This window comes from Dromiciops gliroides, chromosome 1, assembly GCF_019393635.1.
Source record: "Dromiciops gliroides isolate mDroGli1 chromosome 1, mDroGli1.pri, whole genome shotgun sequence".
NCBI classification, from domain to species: Eukaryota; Metazoa; Chordata; class Mammalia; order Microbiotheria; family Microbiotheriidae; genus Dromiciops; species Dromiciops gliroides.
Genome location: NC_057861.1, coordinates 608,957,429 through 608,979,231, shown reverse-complemented (window position 1 = coordinate 608,979,231; position 21,803 = coordinate 608,957,429). Strand labels below are relative to the sequence as shown.

Here is a 21,803-nt window from a genome sequence, read left to right as displayed (position 1 = left end):
TTCCTTTCCCACTCAACCAATTTGTATTAATTACTTCTTGTATTATTTTCATTTCATGAATTGCAAAATGCATTTGAATGCATGCTGGTTTGCTTTGAGCACAGCTGCTCACCCTGGGCACCAAAATTATTAGATAAGGCTTGGAATGCCAAGGTCTTCATTGGCACAGACATTCCTAAAGGAAAAGCAAATGGTTTAGGAGGAATTGTCAAAGACACTATTCTCATAGACCTTGTGACATGATTCATCACAGTTCCTTTTAGGTGGTTTTCTGAATCTGAAATCCTAAGCTGCTTAGCCAAGGTTCTAGGAACAAACTTGGGTAAAGAGGATATTGGGGGAGGAACAGGAGAGTAGTATACACAGGACTTGTCTTGTACAGCCTTCCCCAGTGACGAAGTATATAGCAGAGTACAACACAGACAAAGGGAGAGCACCATTGTGAGTTCTTGGATTCTCACCAGGTCAGGCCTTCCCAGACCTCTGTCTCCCTCACCCTACAATAGTGTATTATCAAGCCAGTTTCCAAGATCAAAGGGATCAAGTAAGAGTGATGTTATTGGCTACCAGGGCTTAAATATGTAACTTGACAGTAGCTCAAGGTGGGAGGAGGGGAGTCTTCTACCACCAACAGCACAGCATCTCCCACATCTAGGCCTACCTCTCCACTGCTTTAGTTTGCTTCTTGCATTAAGAAAACACTTAGCACAGTATCCAGTACATAGTAGGTGCTTAATAAATATTTATTGATGGATTAATTGACAAAGAATCGTATAGCTGTAAAAAGGTCTGAATTTTTAAAATGACTTTGATGCAAATCCTACAAGTGAGATACAAAAGTTATATGGTTCAGAGCTGTACTCCTAGGACAATTGAACAATCCATCAATACTAGTATCCAGACTGCCACAATTCTAAAATCTTCCAAGCAAATGCTGAAATCCTTTGACAAGAAAGAAGGGAGCTAGAAAAGAAGGAAGGGATGGAGAGAGGGACAGGATGGAAATTAGAGATACAGAGGTTGAGAAAGAGAAATAGAAGCTGTTGGCCTTATTGGTTCTCCTTCTCTACTGAAATTTATGTACTTTTTTTCTTCAGGTTACGAAAGGAAATCTCAAACCACAAATAACTAAAAACTAATTCTAGCTTCCCATTCTCATTTTATTGCCAATTCAGTTGGGAGTCTTTTGCAGAGTCCATGATTCCAACTATGGAAACATGCTGGGAGTATTATATGACAGTTCCCATATTGGAGATGGGGGTGTCTGCTTTATACTAAGTCATCATATCATCTGTAATCCAATAGATTGCAAATTATTGCTCTGGAAGAAAAATAAGCAAAACTGGAAAATGAAATGAAGGAAGCTCTTACCCATCTTAAATAAAAAGGAAAGATTAGAAAGAAAGTCTATGAAACTTTTTTCATTTTTTCCAACATAGACATAGACCTTTTTGAAAACCAAGATTAAAGAGTAAAGAGTGCTCTAGCCAATTTTAGATTATTCATGCTAATGGAGTAGAGAAGATAACAGAAAATACTCTATAATTCAGATAAATTTCTGTATAATCAGTTGGAACAACTTTTCAGTCAATATGATTTGTTTATTGAGGCTCCAAAACATAAGTCCATCTATTTTTCAATCTTTTGGGGGTAGGGCTTGGGGGGAGTGGGGAGTAGAGGTCATATAGACATAGTCATTCTCTGAGAGCACAGTCACAGACCTCCATGTGATCAACTATTGATCCCTTCAACTCTCTCCATACCTGGACCTAACTCCCTGTCAACTCCATGTATTTCCTGATTTTGGCAGGACTAGGTGATAGCCATCCTAACTCTACATCTTCATGGCACCAAACAGACAATAGAATAGGTAAGAAAAAAATCAAATTAGATTTTTGAGAAAAGAAACACATTGAATAATTTTTTTCAGTGGTTCAACAGATTGTTTTGTTACCATGTAAACATAACCTCTGACTCTGGGTGAAACTTAGACTAAGTTTTTCCTTTTAGTTCATCTAACCAAAAGGCAGAGAAACTTACATCTATAAAAGAATGACTAAGAATGGCAAATGAATACCTAATGGAAAGATATGTCTGTTTCATAGCCCAATCAATGGCAGGATGATTTATTGCCTATTCAGCTGCCCTAGACCTGACATTATTAAGCAAGTAAATAAGTACTCAGCTGTTGTCAAAGAGGACCATCTAAGAAGTGCTGGAGAGAAAATCCTTCACACCCAGGGTCTAGGTAGAATTCCTGTGCTCTCAACATTTTAGATAATAAGCATCATCTGGACTTGTAAATTAAGAAATATGTGGTCCAGGAGTGAAGCAGAGGGACTCAATGGTCTTGGATTATCTTTGAATAGCTCCCCTAACCCTGGAAATATTACCTTATCACTTTATGACTGAACCTATATAAGCACAAGCTTACTTACCTGTTGTTCTTATTGGAGAAATAGTAAAAACAATGTCTTTGGCCTATGCTGATACAGGATGAGTTAAAATCCTAGGTCACCAGTGCTGTGGTCATTCCTATGGCCTTAAGATAGCCTCTAGAAAATTGTTCTCCGGCAAATGTTTTAATTTTAAATAAATAACATATACAATTATATATATATACATATATTATACACACACATATAATTCATACATATAATGTAGAGCTAACTTCCTTATTATTTAAAAGGGAAAACAGGACTTATCCTAGAAAGTTGAAGAACTGTGGCAATATGTTAGGGTGGAATTACTGCTAGATTTAGAATTCAAGGACCTGGGTTCAAATGCTTCTATTTATTCACTTTACATGCAGTTCTGGACTTTAATTCACCAACCTTATATCCAAGATTTCATCCCAAAAGCACATAGCAATTTGTAGACATTAGGCCCATAGTTATCAGATACAGAGAACAGGGATGTGTTAGCAAATGTTTAATAAAAGGCTTTCTGAAAAAAAATGCTTATAAAATACAGGTTTAAATTTAATTTGTATTACCAGACTTTCTTAAGTCTAGGCAATCAACAAAATAAGTTAAGCCCTGATTTAGAGTATTTGCTGATTAGTGATATATAAATGCTCATATTGAAAATTTCTCAATTGGCTCTTATGAGCCAGTTGGAGCCAAGCTCCAGCAGCTTCCTAAGTAGAAAGGACCTCAAAGGCAACCTGGTGTGGAAGAAAGAGTGTTTGATTTATAGTCAAAGTACTTTGTTTCAAATCCCAAGTATTATAACTTACTATGTGTGTAAACCTGAAAGTCGCTTAAGTTTTCAGGGCCTAATTTTTCTGCATAATGAGTGAATTGGATGGAATACTAGATTTAGGAACCTTTAAAGGTCATCTGGATTCCACCTCTCCACACTTTATTACAGTTGACAAAACTGAAGCCAAAAGAGGTGTCTTTGTCAAGGTCATAAAAGTAATGAACTAGAGAGGCAGAATTTGAAATCAGGTCCTTTGACTACAGTCAGGACTTTTTCCATTGCACCCAATTACCTCTAAGAGCTTTTATGCCTCGAAATACATAATCTCATGATATGCATATCTATCTACAAATTGCTTTGAAACCTGGTATTAAAATTTCTTGGCAAAAGGTGGTGAACTATGGGTCAAATTTTATACCTGTTTATGACAACTATGCTATTATTTCCTTTAGCATCTTTGAAAAAGAGTAGTTTTTTTTACCCTAAAATGATTTTCCCCCTTATGTGTTTTTGTTCACTCCCCTTGGCTCAGTATAGGGTTGGTCCTTTAAATGCAAACTAAGTATCATGAAAGCTTGGCATATAATGCAGGTTCCACTATTCACTTTGGTGTTCTTGATTTTGGATCTGAAACTTGTCCTCACTATGTGGGAAGTATGTGGGAGGGTTTTTGCTACAGAGATGGGCACACTGGGGTTTACATTCTGGGTTAAATTGAAGTCCTCCTTTACAATCCTGGGGAGAAATTAATCTGAGTATATGGCGCATTTATGTAAATTGGATTCACTATCAATGACTGCAAAACCCTTGGAAACTCCAGAGTGCTATAGATGTTCAAAATGATGACAATGACGATGTGAATTTCCCTAGATTGTTGGAAAGCATTCAAGGCAGCAAAAGCAAATGCCTGTTATCCCCATAGTCCTGTGTGTTGGCAGGCCCACATTAGACTGGCTCACCTTGGTTAAACATGAAGCAAAAAGGAAAGATCCAATTTTGCACTGGTCAGGGAACCAAAGGCACAATTTTCAATCTATAACTGGCAGCATCTGCTTTGCCTCTGTCATGGCCAAATGCAAGTCACAGAGTGTATTGTTCCAGAAAGTGACAGCCTCAAGTTTGCGTGGCATAAAGGAGAAGATGAATGTTCAGTAAGATATATTATATGACCCTAGGCAAAGTCATGCCACATATAGTAGAAAATTATCCCTGCTGGGTGCAACCCTTGTGATCCAGAGCCTGTCATTGCCTATTATCAGAGTGCAGGGAGGCATAAGCAAGAACCATGTGTGTTTGCTATTAGGCTGATCTACTGCATGGATATTGTCAATCAGACTCTAAGAGATCTTTCCATAGAAGGCTGCCAATGTTCCCCCTGAGCATGCTCAGATGGATACTGGTGACAGGGTGGTATGGACTACCTCCCACATACTGAATGGTGTATAGTACAGGTTCAAGGAAGGAAGCATGTCTTATTTTTGTCATGTCAGAGAATAGCTGCCAAAGTTTGGTTCAGAGAACCCCAAGGGAATAGCTGAATAGTATAGGGATACAGTGTCAGGCAGCTTCTTTTTGCAAGAGCTCAGCAGGGATGTTTCTTGGTTAGAAAGAAGCACAAGATTTAATAAGCATAAGGCACAGGACAGAATTCATATAGAAGATCATATGCATAAGACCAAGAGACCCCCATCCCCCAACACACACACACACACACACACACACACACACACACAAACAACAACGACAACAACAAAAGCAAACAAAAAACCAATCCCACCCCACCCCCATTTCAAAGAGTAGGGGGTGGGGAAACATCAATAACTAAATATTCTTAGAGATCTTTGGAAAATTAAAGTGATTTTTTTGAAAGCAAAGTTACCTCAACTAATACTGCATCCATCCAATAGGTCAAAAATTATCTCCCTAAATGAATTAGAAATAAATAGAACATTTAGGAACAATAGTACTGCTGACTGAAATAAGCAACTGTCATATGGAGTCCTGAGAGTATGAGTAACTCAGTGGGTAAAACACTGAGCTTAATCTGTTAAATGTTTGCTCCTTGTTTACTGCAACAAAAACAGATGTTACAAATATAGAGAATTACTGTTCCTGATGCCTGGAGAAAGAGTTGCCATAATTTACTTTCTCTCTTTTTCTCTTTCCTTCCTTCCTTCCTTCCTTCCTTCCTTCCTTCCTTCCTTCCTTCCTTCCTTCCTTCCTTCCTTCCTTCCTTCCTTCCTTCCTTCCTTCCTTCCTTCCTTCCTTCCTTCCTTCCTTCCTTCCTTCCTTACCTTCTGATTTTTATTTGCCTAAAGTCAGTGAAACATCTTGATGTAGTGTCCTCAAGGAACAAAAGGCATTCCTCTTTATTTAGTAGAAAGGTTTTTCCAAGAAACTGAATTGAAATTCACAAGGCACTCCTTAAAAATGTCAACTTGAAAATATTTTCTAGACTAAAACACACTGCTCTGACTCTTTTTCTTCCAACATCGAGCTTTTTACCCGATATTCTACCTCAAAACAAAATAGAACAAAACACAAGCTCATGTATAATCTTCCCAAAACTCTATTTAATGAGGTCCTTATTTTTACACTGAAATACAAATATTAAAAAATAATCTGAAAACTCACATTGTCACCATGATAGACTCTGTGCCATGCCAGGAAGGGTGTGATGCAAATGTATTTAGGATAGGATTTAAGCAACTTGAGTTCCTGTTCCAGCTAGGATTCTTGAAGCTAGTTGTGGGGTGATATTGGGCAAACAACTGCTCTTTTCCAAGTCTTGGGTTCCTCATGTATTAAATCAGGTCTTTGTACAGGGTTGCTTTCAGCTCTTCTATGACTTTATAGTTATCATCTTATTCTCTAGAGGTAAAAACTAAATACCCTGATTTAATCTAACCTCTATTTTGCAACCAATTTTGCAAAGTACATACACAATGTAGAATTCAAAAGCAAATTTTGGATCATTGTAATCAAGTCATACATCATTAAAGCACAATTAAAATTTGCTAAGTTGAGTATTTGTAAATTTAATGCATTCAAAAGTTTACAAAATCAGGTAATTTTTTAAAATAACCATTAAAATGGGGCAACTATGTAGTTAGATAGAGCACTGAGCCTGGAGTCAGGAAAAGCTGAGTTCAGATCTGTACTGACTCTGGGCAAATCACTTAACCTCTGTTTGCCTCAGTTTCTTCATATATGAAATATAGCTAATAATAGCACCTCCCTTCCATGATTACTATGAGGATAAAATGAGATAATAATTGTGCCTTGCACATGGCAACTACTATATACATTTTAGATGGTGGTGGTGGTGGTAGCAATAGCAGCAGCAGCAGAGTAGTAGTAGTAGTAGTAATAGTAGAAAACACTCTTACTCTGAGGATCCAATGTAGAGGATCTAGTAAGTTTAAATCATACTCCCCTATCCTCCATCATTTACTGTTTATTTGGGCCTCATTTTTCTCATTTATAAAATGAGAGGATAGAACAAGGAAGATTTTGAGGTTCTGGCCAGCTCTAAATGATGATATTATGCTCACTGGTTTTTAGTGAGCAGTTGATTTCATTTAAAAAAAAAGAAAGCAAATTAATAAAGGAAAAAGAAGCAAAAGAACAAAAAAGAAAAAAGTTAACAAATAAAAGAAAAAATTCAATGTTTTTATATTTATTTAAGGGAGTTTGATTTCATTGAGCTAGCCTACATGTGAATATCACTGATGTTGATATTCACTGGGTAAAGAATCAATACCCACAGGGTTAAAGTAGGCTATTTTGCTATGCCTCCTTTCTCATTATTATAACCATTTTTCTTCAATAAAATTTCATAGTGATACCTCATTGTGGTAGAGAAGAGCAGCTAGGCTTGTGAAAGATTTGTCGGTAAGGTATAAGGAAGCAATGGTAGGTTCAAACCAGGTAGAAGGACTTTCAGTATGGTCCCAGTGACAGAGAATGCTTTCCCAGAACAGGCCTGGATACATAAGGAAACGTTTGTTGTCAGAAGTCTAACCATCAAGCAAAAACTTTTGGTCCCTGTAAATAGTCAAAGGTATGGAATGACTTTCAAACTTATGTAGCCCCCTTCTTCAGTCATGGTAGTGAAGAAAGTAAAGGTAGAAAAGGAGGCAAAGAATTTTTAGAATAACATAGTTCTTAGATCCATTAATTACCTATTGGCACTCTGATCTTTATCCAACTTTGCATTTTGTGTTTGTGCAGTAATGATCAAGCAATAAGCATTTATTTTGTGCTTATCATATGCCAGGCACTGTGTTGAGCTGTAGGGTTATACAGGAAAAGTCAGAGATGGAGCTGTGAAGGAAAGACTCGGTTGGATTACCTTATATTATAATGATCTCAAATCTTCATTACCAGCCCATGCCTCTACCACTAACATTGTCTACTAGCAACGATACTAGTTCAAATATCATAGAACATCATAATCTCAGAAGGATGAAAATTACAAGTATCCCCAAAGAAATTTGGAAAGATACAATGTAGGTGGAAATAAGTAGTAGCATACAATTTTTGTAGTAAAATACATGAGCAAGAAAGAAGCTGAAAAGTTATGTGACAAGAAAACAAATAGATGAGTATCTTTTCATCTTCCTTCTCACTCTTTCACTTGACAAGCTATATGTTACAACCTATTTATATCCACACCAATGGGATCTTTGCACTTGCTCTTAGAACTATGATAGATAGATAGATAGATAGATAGATAGATAGATAGATAGATAGATAGATAGATAGATAGATAGATATAGATAGATAGATGGATGGATAGACAGACATATATACACATACATACCTCTATGTGTATACATATATATACAATAGGCACTTAATGCTTATTGATTAATATTGAAAAACAGAATAAGGAGAGAGAGAGAGAGAACAACAGAGAGAGAGAGAGAGAGAGAGAGAGAGAGAGAGAGAGAGAGAACAACAGAGAGAGAGAGAATGTATATGGCATAGTGCCTACAAAGGCAGCATTTGAATCAAGAAGGAACTTCAGTACAAGTCTTACCTCTCTTATATGTGGGCTATATGACCATGGCCAAGTCATGTAATCTCTAAGTGCTTACAGAAAAAAAAAAATTCTTAGACTATAAATTTTAGAAAAGTTTAAAATCTCTATTGGTGGAGGGATTTTCCTTATGAAGAATTCCCTATGACAATGAAATCACAGGTCCATACCACCCATGTCTATATAAATATCTATATTTTAAGCACACATATCAAATTGATTGATAATAAGGTTTTGGGTTTGGAGAAAATTAAATTCAAGAAGTTTTCTCCTCCCTCCTAATTTAGTGTGAACACATCCCTTAAATTCCAGAGAAGACATTTTCTTTCCTATCTAGTTTCAGTATTAATTCAATATAATATGTATTGGAAATTGTGATTAAAGTGAACTTGTTATTTCAGAGTTCATGAACACTTGAATAACCCTTACTTTTTTTTTTTTTTTAGTGAGGCAATTGGGGTTAAGTGACTTGCCCAGGTTCACACAGCTAGTAAGTGTTAAGTGTCTGAGGCCGGATTTGAACTCAGGTACTCCTGACTCCAGGGCCAGTGCTCTATCCACTGCACTATCTAGCTGCCCCATGTGCTATCTAGCTGCCCCAACCCTTACTTTTTTAGAAACTATTCTACAAGGGAAAAGGATAAGACCCTGTTGATATTCTAATAATTCCAGTGATATAACTTAGAAGACAGCATATACTAGACACGCTTTGGTATTTACTATAGCCTTTGATTGATACCATGTGACGATTAAGTTTTAATTTTAAATTAATCTATTTTTAGGCAATTATTGAACTTTTTAGCCAGTACTATTGATTGATGGATCATCCAATGATATCAAAACTTAATCCAAGAGGATAGGGACAAAAGAGCAAAATGTTATAAGACTATTTTGGGAATGAGATTGAAAAGTTTCACATAGCTTCACTAATCATAATATACCTATTTAATTTCGACTGCCATTTCAAGTGTGGATATTCTCACCCTCCACTTTCTCTCTTAAACTACCATTTAATTTGGCTCTGTACTATTGAGCAGCTGCTACATTTCTCTCCATAGGTGGTTGTCTTTCATTGTTGAGGGAAGTCATCAAGGGTTAGTGGTTTCTCTTTTGGTTGTGGAGTAGCTCTGGGACCTTTGCACATGAAATAAATAGCAGTACACAGATAATGCTCAGTTTTCTCTTTTAATCAGATAAAGTAAAAGCATGGGTCTTATATAATTGCAAATTATAAGATAAAAATAATTGATATGGGTTTGGTAATTTTTTGGTATTTGCATTTGAACATCATGTATCTTACACTGGTCAATATTTCAGAATGGAAGTGAATTAACTGAATGCTATCTTTTTCAAAGCCCTATTTTAGGTCACAAGGGAATGCAAAGGTGAATAAGAAAAGGTCCTCTTCCCTAATGGACCTGAAGATGTCAGAATGAAATCACAAGTCGACAGAGACCTGACTCCTGACCATCTGCTCCATTTCCCTTGGCTCTTCATGTCATGTAACAAATAGCATCGCTTCTCAGACTGATTAAATAATCAGCAAGTCAGGTGACTTCTCTTTCATTCACTGTTTCACATCATCCTGAAGCTGAAGAAAACAACTAAAGGAGTGATTTGTGATTTACTTATTTTCTTCGGTGTTTAAATGCTTCTTACAGAATTGGAAACATATGTTTAAAAATGGTAGAATGTTAACACAAGACGTATTCCGTCATCCTCTTTAATTATATCAGTAAACATTAGGTAATAAATTGTTACTTGATAAAGAAAATCACATTGAAGATAATTCAACTATAATCATATTTCCCCATTGTTTCAATATATTGTTATATATTTCATAGGCCCTGGTGACTTGAAATCACTGAAGGCTATGTCTATATGTGTATGTGTGCATGAATGCATGTGTGCATGTATGTACATATGTCTGCTTGTATGTACGCACATAAATATTTACACACATACACATATAACATAATTGTGTGTACATATGCATACATACATGTAGATAGATAGATAGATAGATAGATAGATAGATAGATAGATAGATAGATAGATAGATAGATAGATAAGCAAATTGGGAATTAATCAAGCAAGAAGCAAGAGCAATGCTGTCCTGGGAATATACAACAAACCACTTAGGCAGAAGGAGGAAATAGACTAGTATTCTCTTTATACCTGACACACAAAAAGTCATTCTAATAATCAGAGCTCTCTAACAATGGATTGGACAGGTAGTAAGTTCTCTTTCACTAGATATCTTCAAGAAGATGATGAATGACAACTTATCAACTATATTGTAGAAGAAAATTGTTGGTCAGGTGTGGGTTGAATCTAATGTTTTTCCCAATGCATCTTGTTTTTTTTAATAGATTGTTATAATTAACTATTTGTCATATATCAACTACCCATATATGTATACATATGTGGATGTATATACATACGCACACATACCTATATAGATATATACACAGAAAAATATATAATGATCAAGAAGGGATATATAAATTTGAGGAATGAGGAATATATATATATATACATATATATATTTCTCAAATGTGTGTAATCCTTTTTGATCATATTTTATTAAATTTCAATGCTATTTCACTACTAAATTAAAAGGGACACCCTTAAATTTGTTATTTTTGAAAATTTACTTTTGATAGTCATATTCTAGCATATTATAAGCATTTTTTTGGTTAAAATAATGATGAATGAACCTCAGCATTATATAATACTTATGTCATCTGATGAACCAATTATATGATTCAAATCTTTGGCACTATAAAGAAATATAGTTATTAGTCTCATGACAAATTGTGAACAGAGAATAGCATGATTCTACCAAATAGTTCATCAAACACTGCTTTCTTCATTCTAGCTCCAGAGTATTTTTTTGCTTTTGTTTTTTGCCATTTCATGTATTCTAAAATCTAAAATTTTCCTTAAAACAGGAAAGAACAGTCAGCAAAGATGACACTATAGCATAGTGGTTAGAGATAGCCTCTAAGATTATTTGCAACTCTGAATCTATGATTCTGGAAGCTGTTAAGTTCATTGACTCTTGTAGCTCATGAGTCATATATAAATTTGGTGAGATTTGTCTTCACTAGCCGCCTCTAATTCCTTGCCATTAATACCCTTCCTAACTTTTATTTATTTATTTATTTATTTTTTACAATTTTTGTTGCATTACTGTTACATGGCATATCCCACTGGGGGAGGGTGAGTATGGGTAGGTAGGGAGTGGGGGAAAGAGAAGGATTTCTATGTTCTTAATCTTCTACATATTGCTTTGGCGCCAATCATTCTCATCCCTGATTAATCTCTCTATCTTCCTGCAGAACATCAAGGTTCATTTTTCATCACACAGAACCTATTCAGATGATTTTCCTTTTTCATTACCTTGTGGAAGCTTCCAGTTTTATCTCACTAAGTTTGCAAACTTGATACTATAATTTAAAGGGTTTTTTTCTCCCTCTAATTGTTCACTCTACTCATACTCCTGTTTACCTACTTAATTTTGCTCATCTTCTAGGCCATGAAGTCTGATATAGCCAATTAAATATACTAGATAACTTTACCCATTCACAAAAACACATTACATTCTTCCTCTAAACTACCTGGGGCACACTCATTCCTTTTACATTATTGTGCTTCTTTTCCTCCTTGTGAACTTCTTAAGATTCATTTTTGCAATGAAGCTGTTTCAAAACAAATCCATTCATAAAAGGATCCATATGTTCAAAAATAAAAGGAAGGGCTGAAGGAATCACAGGCAATCAGGATAGCTTTGAAAGTTAAATATTGTATTTGTTCTATACTTTGGAAGTATATAATGAATTCTGTTGTTATTATATAGTGCTCAATATTACAGCCAAATTTCAGATCTCCCAGGTCAAGTAGAAAATACTGCAAGCAACCAGAAAGAAACAATTCAAGTATCATGGAGCCATAGTTAGGATAAGACAAAGTTTGGCAGTTTCTACATTAAAGGAATCAGAGGGTTTCTACATTAAAGTATCAGCAAAACTGAGCATAATCTTTCAGGAGGGAAATGGATATTCAATGAAATAGAGAAATTTCAAGCATTCTTGATGAAAAAAACAAAGCTGAATAGAAAACTTGACGTTCAAATACAGGACTCAAGAGAAGAATAAAAAGGAAAACAGGAAAGGGAAATTATAAGAGATTTAATAAGGTTAAACTTTAACATTGCTACATCAGATTTGATACTTGTAATAGTAATGGAGTTGGACAATTGGTCAGAAAGAGATTATTGCAGGCATAGGTTTGAGTCAATTATGTTGGGGTAACGTCTATAAAAATAATGGATGGATGAGAAAAGGGGATTACAGGGATAAGGGGGAGGGAAAAGTAGAATAGAAATTTTTTTCACATAAAAGGGGTGCACAAGGAAAAATGTATATAATAGAGGGGAAAATGTAGGGTGGGGTTGGTGGCAAGAAATGCTTGAACCTCACTGTCATCAGAATTGGTTCAAAGAAGTATTACTATATATACACATTCATTTGAGTATCTATCAGTTGGAAATCTAACTTACCCAATAGGGAGATAGGAGGGAAAAGGCATAGGTCTATAGGAGTGGGGAGATGAAGGGGAGGCAGTGGTCAAAATCAAGAAGGACTTTTGATGAGACACAGGATAAAAAAGAAAGAAGGATAAACAGAGAGAAATGGGGGAAATTTCACAGTTATCATAATCATGAATATGAATGGGATGAACTAAAACAGAATGGAAGCAGATAGAAGAATGGATTGGAAACCCAAATTCAATAATATGTTGTGTGCAAGATACACACTTGGGACAGAAACACACACACACAGTTGAAATGAATGGCTGGAGCAGAATCTAATATGTTTTAGCTGAAGTGAAGAAGGCGAGGATGGCATTCATGATCTCAGACAGAGCAAAAGCAAAATTAGACCTAATTGAAAGAGATAATTGGGGGCAGCTAAGTGGAGCAGTGGATAAAGCACCAGTTCTGGATTCAGGAGTACCTGAGTTCAAATCCAGTCTCAGATACTTGACACTTACTAGCTGTGTGACCATGGGCAAGTTACTTAATCTTTATTTCCCCGCCAAAAAAAAAAAAAAAAAGATATTCAGGGGAAACTATTTTGCTTAAAGGTACCATAGATAATGAAGTAATAAAAAAATTCTGCAAATTTCTCTGATAAAGGTCTTGTTTCTCATATATGTACATGTATGTGTATGTGCACAGTGCATATGTATACATATGCACACATGAATAAGTGCATGCATGCATATATACATGTGTGTATATGCATATTTAGGTGACTGAGTCACTCTCAGCATTTTATAATGAAAATGATTAGTTAAAATAAGAAGCTGCTGCATAAAAAGCTTTCTTTCTAGCTCACTTGTAGAGATAAGTTTCTTTTGACTTGAGCCTGACCTACTCTACTATCTTGGTGTCTCCATCTCTGCCACAACTGATTGCCTTCCCATTAAAAAAAAAATAATAAAAATTGCACACCAGCATTCCCCCTCCCAACACATACACACTCAGTTCAATTTGTCTTTAAAAGTTTGTTTAGAATCATAGATGTAAATATGAGGGTCCATCTAGTCCAAACTCCTCAGCTGGGGAAACTGAAGTTCTGAGAAGTTAAGTGAAATCCGTACTGCACCCTTTGTTCCTGGCTGCTAAGTTATCTATTCTAAAACTACACTGCATTCATCTTGTCTGTGTGTGTGTGTGTGTGTGTGTGTGTGTGAGAGAGAGAGAGAGACAGAGAGAGAGAGAGAGAGAGAGAGAGAGAGAGAGAGAGAGAGAGAGAGAGAAACACACACACATACATGCACATACATATATTTATGTATGTATACATACATTTTTAAGTTTTTGTTTTTGTATGCCCAATACCCCACATACAGTATGTACTTAATAAATGTGTGTTGACTGAATGAAGGGTCTTGTTCAAGATCATGAAGGGAGCAACTATGAGAGGCAGGATTTGAATTTGATACCTCAGATTCCAGAGCCTGCATGATTATCACTGCACCCATCGGAGTCTACATTTTGGGCCACTTAGGTGCAAAAATTTACCTGGTAAAGAAACTATTTCAATAAGATATTGACTTTGTCTGAATGTCTGTTTGATTATCTTCTCTGATTCTTGAATATGCAATCATTGCTAATATTATGAAAACAAAAATGACATGTTAAAAAAAACACACTTAAATAGCAAGGTAATAGCAAGCTAACTTTTTTTTGCCATTTGCAATGCTAGATTAAAGACAGGAGAGCAATATAATGTAACATTTAAAAAAAATCTCTAATGACTCACATTTCCTGCCCTATCGCTAATTAAAACAAAATACCTTGTGGAAAACCTTTTGAGTCATTTAGCTCAGTTTCATTAATTCTGGCTACTGAAGTCAATTTAAATTCACTCTTGCAAAGTGAAAGCTACAGCATCAGCCATTTTCCTCTGTTAACACAGTCAAAGGGACCTACAAATAGTCACCTGCTAGGTGTTAAGCAATAAGGAGAAGGGGAACAGCATATAATTGGAGCCAATAAATGTTCTTTATGCCCCATCTAGGAATAAAGATGTTAATCTTGAACCACAAAAGGAAATTTAAACACACACACACACCATACAAAGCTAGCAGCAATTCAGCTTAGATCTGTTGCATATGTAAGTATACCCAGTTTTCTTTCTGTCTCTTCATTGAGAGGGGTGAAGAAGCTAAAGAGTGGTTTCATTAGGTTCCTGGTAGTACAGCAGGTCAGGTGTATCTACCTATAGGGGGAACTACTCCAAGCATCCCCAGTTCTCTTTGATTTCTGGAAAAATCTTTGAAGAAGGAAAGGCATATAGTCATATAGGAGCCCCCAAGCTCTGATTCTATCCCTGTACAGTTTCCTATTATACTTTTCTGTGTATCTCCCTGCCTTAACTAATGTACTGTGAATGACATTTCTAGTTAAGTCTTCCTAAGACTCCAATTTCTTTAGGTGTACCCCTGTTGGAAAACCTTCTAATGGCTCCTCACTTTTTGTAGAATAATCACAGAGTTTGAGCTGGAAGAGGCTTTAAAGATTATTTAGGAACTCTCTCTCATTTTACATTTGAGGAAACTGAGATCCAGAGAAGGTCAAGTGACTTGTCCAAATTTACAGTCAAAGTAACAGAAGTAGGATTTGAACTCATATCCATTTGAAACCAAATCCATTCTTCTTTCCATTGTCCTACATTAACACACAGAGATATTTGAGATGCTCTAGAATATGGCATCTCTTCTTTCCTACCTTTTCTCATTTGTGATTATGTAAGATGCACATGATGGAGTTAAAAAAAAAAAGTTCAGCACATAAAATTAGAAAACACGGGTGAGCATTCTGCCTCTGCCACTTACTAACCGTGTGAACTTGAGCCTATCTCTTGATCTCCCTGGGGATCATTTTCCTCAACTCTAAAATGAGGGGATTAATTGCATCACCTCTAAGGTTTCTTCCAGTAAAAACGAATCTAGGATCATTCCATTCTCTATCACTGTTCTCCTACTCTAAATAGCTGGATGTCATGAGAGAGTCCAAACACTTGGATCTCATTCCTGATTTGCAGGATTATCCTTCCTTCCTTTGATGTCTGACCCTTCCTCTTCTCTGGCTACTCCTACCCATCCTTCAAATTCCAACTCAAGTTCCATACTATGAGGTCTCCCTCCACCCCCCTCTTCCATCTATGTTGGTTTCTTGGGCTCTGAAATCCTATAGGACTTGCTGACTGTACTACCTTTGGGTCATGGAATCATGGAACCCATAGCTGGAAGGGACTGTCCTTCACATTCCATCAACTCCCAGATTGTTGACTTTACCTTCTCAATACATTTCATATACCTTCCCTTCACTCCATTCACATAGACATCACTCTGGTTAAAGTCCCACTCACCACTCACCCGGACTCTCACTCTCTCTCTCTCTCTCTCTCTCTCTCTCTCTCTCTCTCTCTCTCTCTCTATATATATATATATATATATATATATATATATATATTTTAGTAAGGCAACTGGGGGTAAGTGACTTGCCCAGGGTCACACAGCTAGTAAGTGTTAAGTGTCTGAGGCCAGATTTGAACTCAGGTACTCCTGACTCCAGGGCCGGTGCTCTATCCACTGTGCCACCTAGCTGCCCCTCACCCAAACTATATTGCAATATACTTTAAAGTGGTCTCCCAGCCTCCAGTTTCTCTAGTTTCTAATTTAACCTTTATGCAGTTGCCAAATCGATATCTCTAAAGTACTTTTCTGATAATGTCAGTGTCCTCTTAAAGAAGTGCCAGGGTCAGGGCCCATTGCCTCTAGGTTCAGAAATCAATTCCTCTTATAGGCTTTTTTTTTTGGGGGGGGGAGCAATTGGGGTTAAGTGACTTGCCCAGGTTCACACAGCTAGTAATTGTTAAGTGACTGAGGCCGGATTTGAACTCAGGTCCTCCTGAATTCAGGGCTGGTGCTCTATTCACTGCACCACCCAGCTGCCCTCTCTTATAGGCTTTTAAAGTCCTACCCAATTTGGCTCCCTACTGGCTTCCCAGGGTTATTGTATTTTACTGTTTTTTCATGCACCATGTTTCAACTGAATTGGCCTGCTTGCTTTGCCACATATACCACATTCCATCTTCTGTGGCCATATCTTTGCATGTGTTATCCCTGAAAGCCTGAAAGATGCTTCTTGCTTTCCTCTGTCCCATAATCCCTAGCTTCATAGGATTATATATCAAGATATAGAAGGAACCCAAGTAATCATCTAGCCCATCCTCCTCATTTAATAGATGAGGAAATTTAGTCCCAGATAGGTGAAGTGATGGTTTTTTTTCTGTTTAAAAATTTATTTCCCAAATTACATGTAAAAACAAATTTTGCCATCAATTTTTTAAAACTTTGTGTTCCAACTTCTCTTCCTCCCTCCCTTCCCAGACCCCACCCCCCAAGAACTCAAGAAATTAAATATGTTATATGTGGGTAATCATCGCAAACATCTCCACATTAGCTAGGTTGTGAGAGAAAAATGGTAAAAACCAAAACTTCAGATTAAGGAACTGTCAAAAAATTATGCTTCAATCTGTTTTCAGATACCATCAGTTCTTTCTCTGTAGATGAATTGCAATTTTCATAAGTCTTTCAGAGTTATATTGGATCATTGCATTGCTGAAAATAACCACATCCTTCCCAGCAGATCATCTTACACTATTGCTGTTATTTTGTATACAGTAAATTTAACTCTGCTTCAGTTGATGTAGGTCTTTCAGGTTTTTCTGATACCATCCTGTTCATCATAACTTTTATATAGTACCTTAAACTTGACAAAGAATGTTCTTCACAATAGCCAAGCAAATTAGGTACCATACATTTTGCCATTATAATCAATCATCATAACTGTTTCCATCCAAACTATTACTTTTCCATGATATTTACTCTATTTTCTATCTTCTTTTGCCCTATTCCTCCTCAAAAGTGTTTTGCTTCTGACTGTCTCTCCCCTTCTCTGCCCACCCTTCTTTCACCCTTCCCTCCTTATCCTCTTCTTCTCCTACTTTCCTGTAGGGTTAGATAGATTACTCCTCCCAATTGGGTGTGTATATTATTCCCTCCTTGATTCAAATCTGATGAGATTAAAGTCTTTGAGCTAATTCTGTTTTCTAAATTTTCTTCCTCCCTCTCTCCTCAACCCTCCCTATAAAATCAAACAATTCAATATATATCATACATGTGCAGTTATGCAAAACACCTTTACCTTCCTTGAAAGTGTTTTGCTTTTTTACTGCTCTGTCCCCCAATTTGCCCCTTCTTCCTTCCCCTCCCACCCATCTCCTTCCCCTCCCAATTTCCCTCAGGGCAAAATATATTACTATACTCACTAGAGTATGTATGTTATTCCCTCTTTGAGCCAATTCTGATGATAGTAAGGTTCACTGACTCCCCCACTCCTTCCCTCTCTTCCTCTCCCCTCCATAAACTTTTTCGTATTTCTGTTATGTGAGCTACTTTTCCCCAGTATACCTCTCCCTTTCCCTTTCTTCCAGTGCATTCCTCTTACCCCTTAAATTTGTTTTAAAGATGTTATCATGTGTTAGCTAGGTGGCACAGTGGACAAAGCACCAGCCCTGGACCAAGGAGCCCTCAAGCCCAAATCTAGCCCCAGACATAAGCCACCCCACCCTGCCTGCCCCACAAAAACAAGGATAAACAAAAAATAAATGCTTTACATATATCATCTCTTAATATTCAGTTCAGACCTGTGTTCTCTGTCTAATACTTAGAAAGTTCTTATGAGTTAGAAGTATTATCTTCTCATGTAGGAATATAAACAGTTTAATCTTTTAATATCGCTCATGAATTCTTTTTCCTGTTTACCTTTTTATGCTTCTCCAAGGGTCTTGTATTTGACCGTCAAATTTTCTATTCAGTTCAGGTCTTTTCATCACAAATGCCTTTAATGTAGATGCTGCTAGATCTTATTTCATCCTTATTGTAGCTCCACAGTATTTGAATTCCTTTTTTTTCTAGCTGTTTGAAATATCTTCTCCTTGACCTGGAAAATTTGGCTATAATCTTCCTGGAAGTTTTCATTTGGGGATTACTTTCAGGAGGTGATTGGTAGATTCTTTCAAATTTCTATTTTACCTTCTGCTTCTAGAATATCAGAACAATTTTTCCCTGACAATTTATTGGAAGATGCTGTCTAAACTCTTATTTTGGTTATGGTTTTCAGGTAGTCCAGTGATTTTCAAATAATCTCTCCTGGATCTATTTTCCAAGTCAGCTGTTTTTTCCCAGAAGATATTTTATATTGCCCACTATTTTTTATTAATTTGCATTTGATTTAGTGTGTCTGTATTTCTCATAAAGTCATTAGCTTCTATTTGTTCAATCCTAATTCTTAGGCAATTATTTTCTTCTGAGAGCTTTTATATCTCCTTTTTTCATTTGGCTTTTCAAGCTGTTGACTTTTTTTCTTATGACTCTCCTGCATCACTCTCATTTCTCTTTCCAGTCTTTCCTCCACCTCTCTAAATCTTCCTTCTATCTCTCCAACTTTCTCTTCAAAGTCCCTTTTGAGTGCTTCCATGGCCTGAGAACAATTCATATTTTTCTTGGAAGCTTTGGATGTAGGATCCCTGAGGTTGTTATTCTCGTCTGAGGGTGCACCTCGATCTTCCTTGTCACTAAAGAAACTTTCTATAGTTCTCAACTTTCTTTGCTTGCTCATCTTGCCGTATTTTACTTGACTTTTAACTCCCTTTTACAGTGGACCCCTACTTCCAAGCTATACTGTCCCAAGCTTCAGAGGGTACCAGGTGTTTTAGGTTTGAGGGAGGGCAGGTTTTTCCCTTGCCTGGCCTGTTCTCTGTTCTGAAAGATAATCTCAAGCCAACTTGCTAGTTAACCAAATAGAAAACTTTGTGTGCTGTGGTTTTTGGCTCTGACAAGCCTGCACCCCTCCCCCACCTGTCCCTCCTGCTACTCAAGATTTCTTCCTGGTTCCCTGCTACAGTGGGCCAGCCAAATACAGACACCCCTGTATTTCTACCACCACCCCCAGGCAACCATTCAGCCCTCTCACCCAACTGTAAGCTGAGTTCCAAAAGACACCAGCACTGCAGTTGATTCAGAGGCTGGGGGTAAGTTTCTCTGGCAAAGTCTGCCTGGGGCTGGGTGTGTGTTGGCATGATCGTGGGGGTTGGACTCTGCTTGCTGAACAGCATGGCCCCTTCTAAGCTGTCTTTGGCTGGAAAATTATCTCAGCCCATCTTTTTGTGGGTTTTGCTGCTCCAGGAGTTGTTTTGTTGCTGTTTTGTGGGTAATTTGTGTCAGGAGCTCTGTGCCTTTAATGTCTTTCCTCTGCCATCTTGACTCCACCCCTGGAAGTCTCCTTGTGGCAATCTTGATAGGTGAAGTAATTTGACCAAAGTCATACAGATTGTATGTAATAGGATAAGGATTTTGTCCCATTCCTGGGACTCTGAGTTCAATGGTTTGTTATTTTTTTCCTACCACTAACTACCCCACACTTCCTTCAAACCTCAATTCAAGTACCATCTCACCCCCCCCCCAACAACACACATATATAAACACACATGTTACTAGTGTCCTGCCCATGGAAATTTGTGTAGATATAGGATATATGATATATTACATATAGAAATTATTCTGTATATATCATGTCAAATTTATATTACACACATAGGTACGTATTGATAACCACAAATTTACTGAGAACTGATTAATTCCCCACCCAGTCCCCCTACCAAGGCAGGTGAATTGCCTGGGGATGAAGATCTTTGTCAATTCCAGACTCTTGATGGACTTATAGACTTTCCCCCAAGCAAAATGAACCCTAACCTGGACTTTGTTATTCTGTAAAAGGGTCTACCTATATTAAATAGTTTGTCTTTAGAGTTAGTAGTGTCTGTACTTAACTCTGGAGCAGTTCTATAGTTTCTTTGGGTAAAACTTCATTTACAATAAGTAGCTAGTAGTTTCTGTACTGGAACAGTCGTTTGGTTCCCTCTGTTCTGTTACCCTGTAAAAACCCTGTTCTAGGTTCCCAACTTTGGGTATTCCTAGCTTCTGGCTTTGCTATACCATGAGCTATAGTTCCTCTGCCCTGATTAAAGACCTTATTTATCCTATATTGATTGTTTCCTTAATTTCCAGGTTAACTGTAAATATATATATATATATATATATACATACACATATATAATTTAATTTTCTATTCAAATAATTATTATTCCCCCGCTGTATAATGTGAGCTCCTTAGGATCATTGCTTCATTTTTTTTTCTTTGTATCCTCAGCCCCTACAACAGTAACTGTCAGATATTACCTGTTAAATAAGTGTTGAATAAATACATCGATAAATGAATGTATGTATGAATGAATGAACGAATGAATCCAGCACAACTACCTCATTTTATAAATGAGGAAACTGAATTCCAGAGAGCTGACATGACTTACCCAAAGCTAAAACAACGAATAAGTAGCAAAGCTGGGATTTGAATCCAAATAATCTTGCACTAAATTCAGTGTTCTTTCCACTTTGTTTTTAAAGACTTATTTAGGTATTTACCTTACTTCTCCCTTCACGTTATGCTGGACTTCTATTTCTTACAATGTTAGAGTGGGTATATTGAACTATTTATGTAAATGCATGCATTGTTATTCAGTCATTTTCCATCATGTCTGAACCTTACTGACCCCATTTGAGGTTTTCTTGGGAGAGATCCTGGAGTACCATTTCCTTTTCCAGATGATTTTACAAATGAGGAAACTGAGCCAAAAATGGTTAAGTGACTTACTCAGTCACATAGCTAGTAAAGTGTCTGAGGCCAGATTTGAACTCAGGAAGATCAGTCTTTTTGACTCCAGGCCTGGCTCTCCATCTACTTTGCCAGCTAGCTCCCTATAAATGCATGAATACATGCATACATAGATACATGAAGGTATATGCATATATTTATCTTATCATACATGAATGTATGTAGGTATGTATAGATATA

The 21,803-nt window shown here is 36.8% G+C and overlaps 1 long non-coding RNA gene across 1 annotated transcript in view; it reads left to right on the top strand.

Annotated features, from left to right (window-relative positions):
- Positions 1-9,978, top strand: part of LOC122738193 — a 99,601-nt gene extending 89,623 nt beyond the window's left edge. Inside the window, exon 4 of the long non-coding RNA XR_006354632.1 lies at positions 9,604-9,978. This is a non-coding gene — a long non-coding RNA (uncharacterized LOC122738193). The remainder of the gene's footprint in view (positions 1-9,603) is intronic.
- The last annotated feature ends 11,825 nt before the right edge of the window (positions 9,979-21,803 follow it).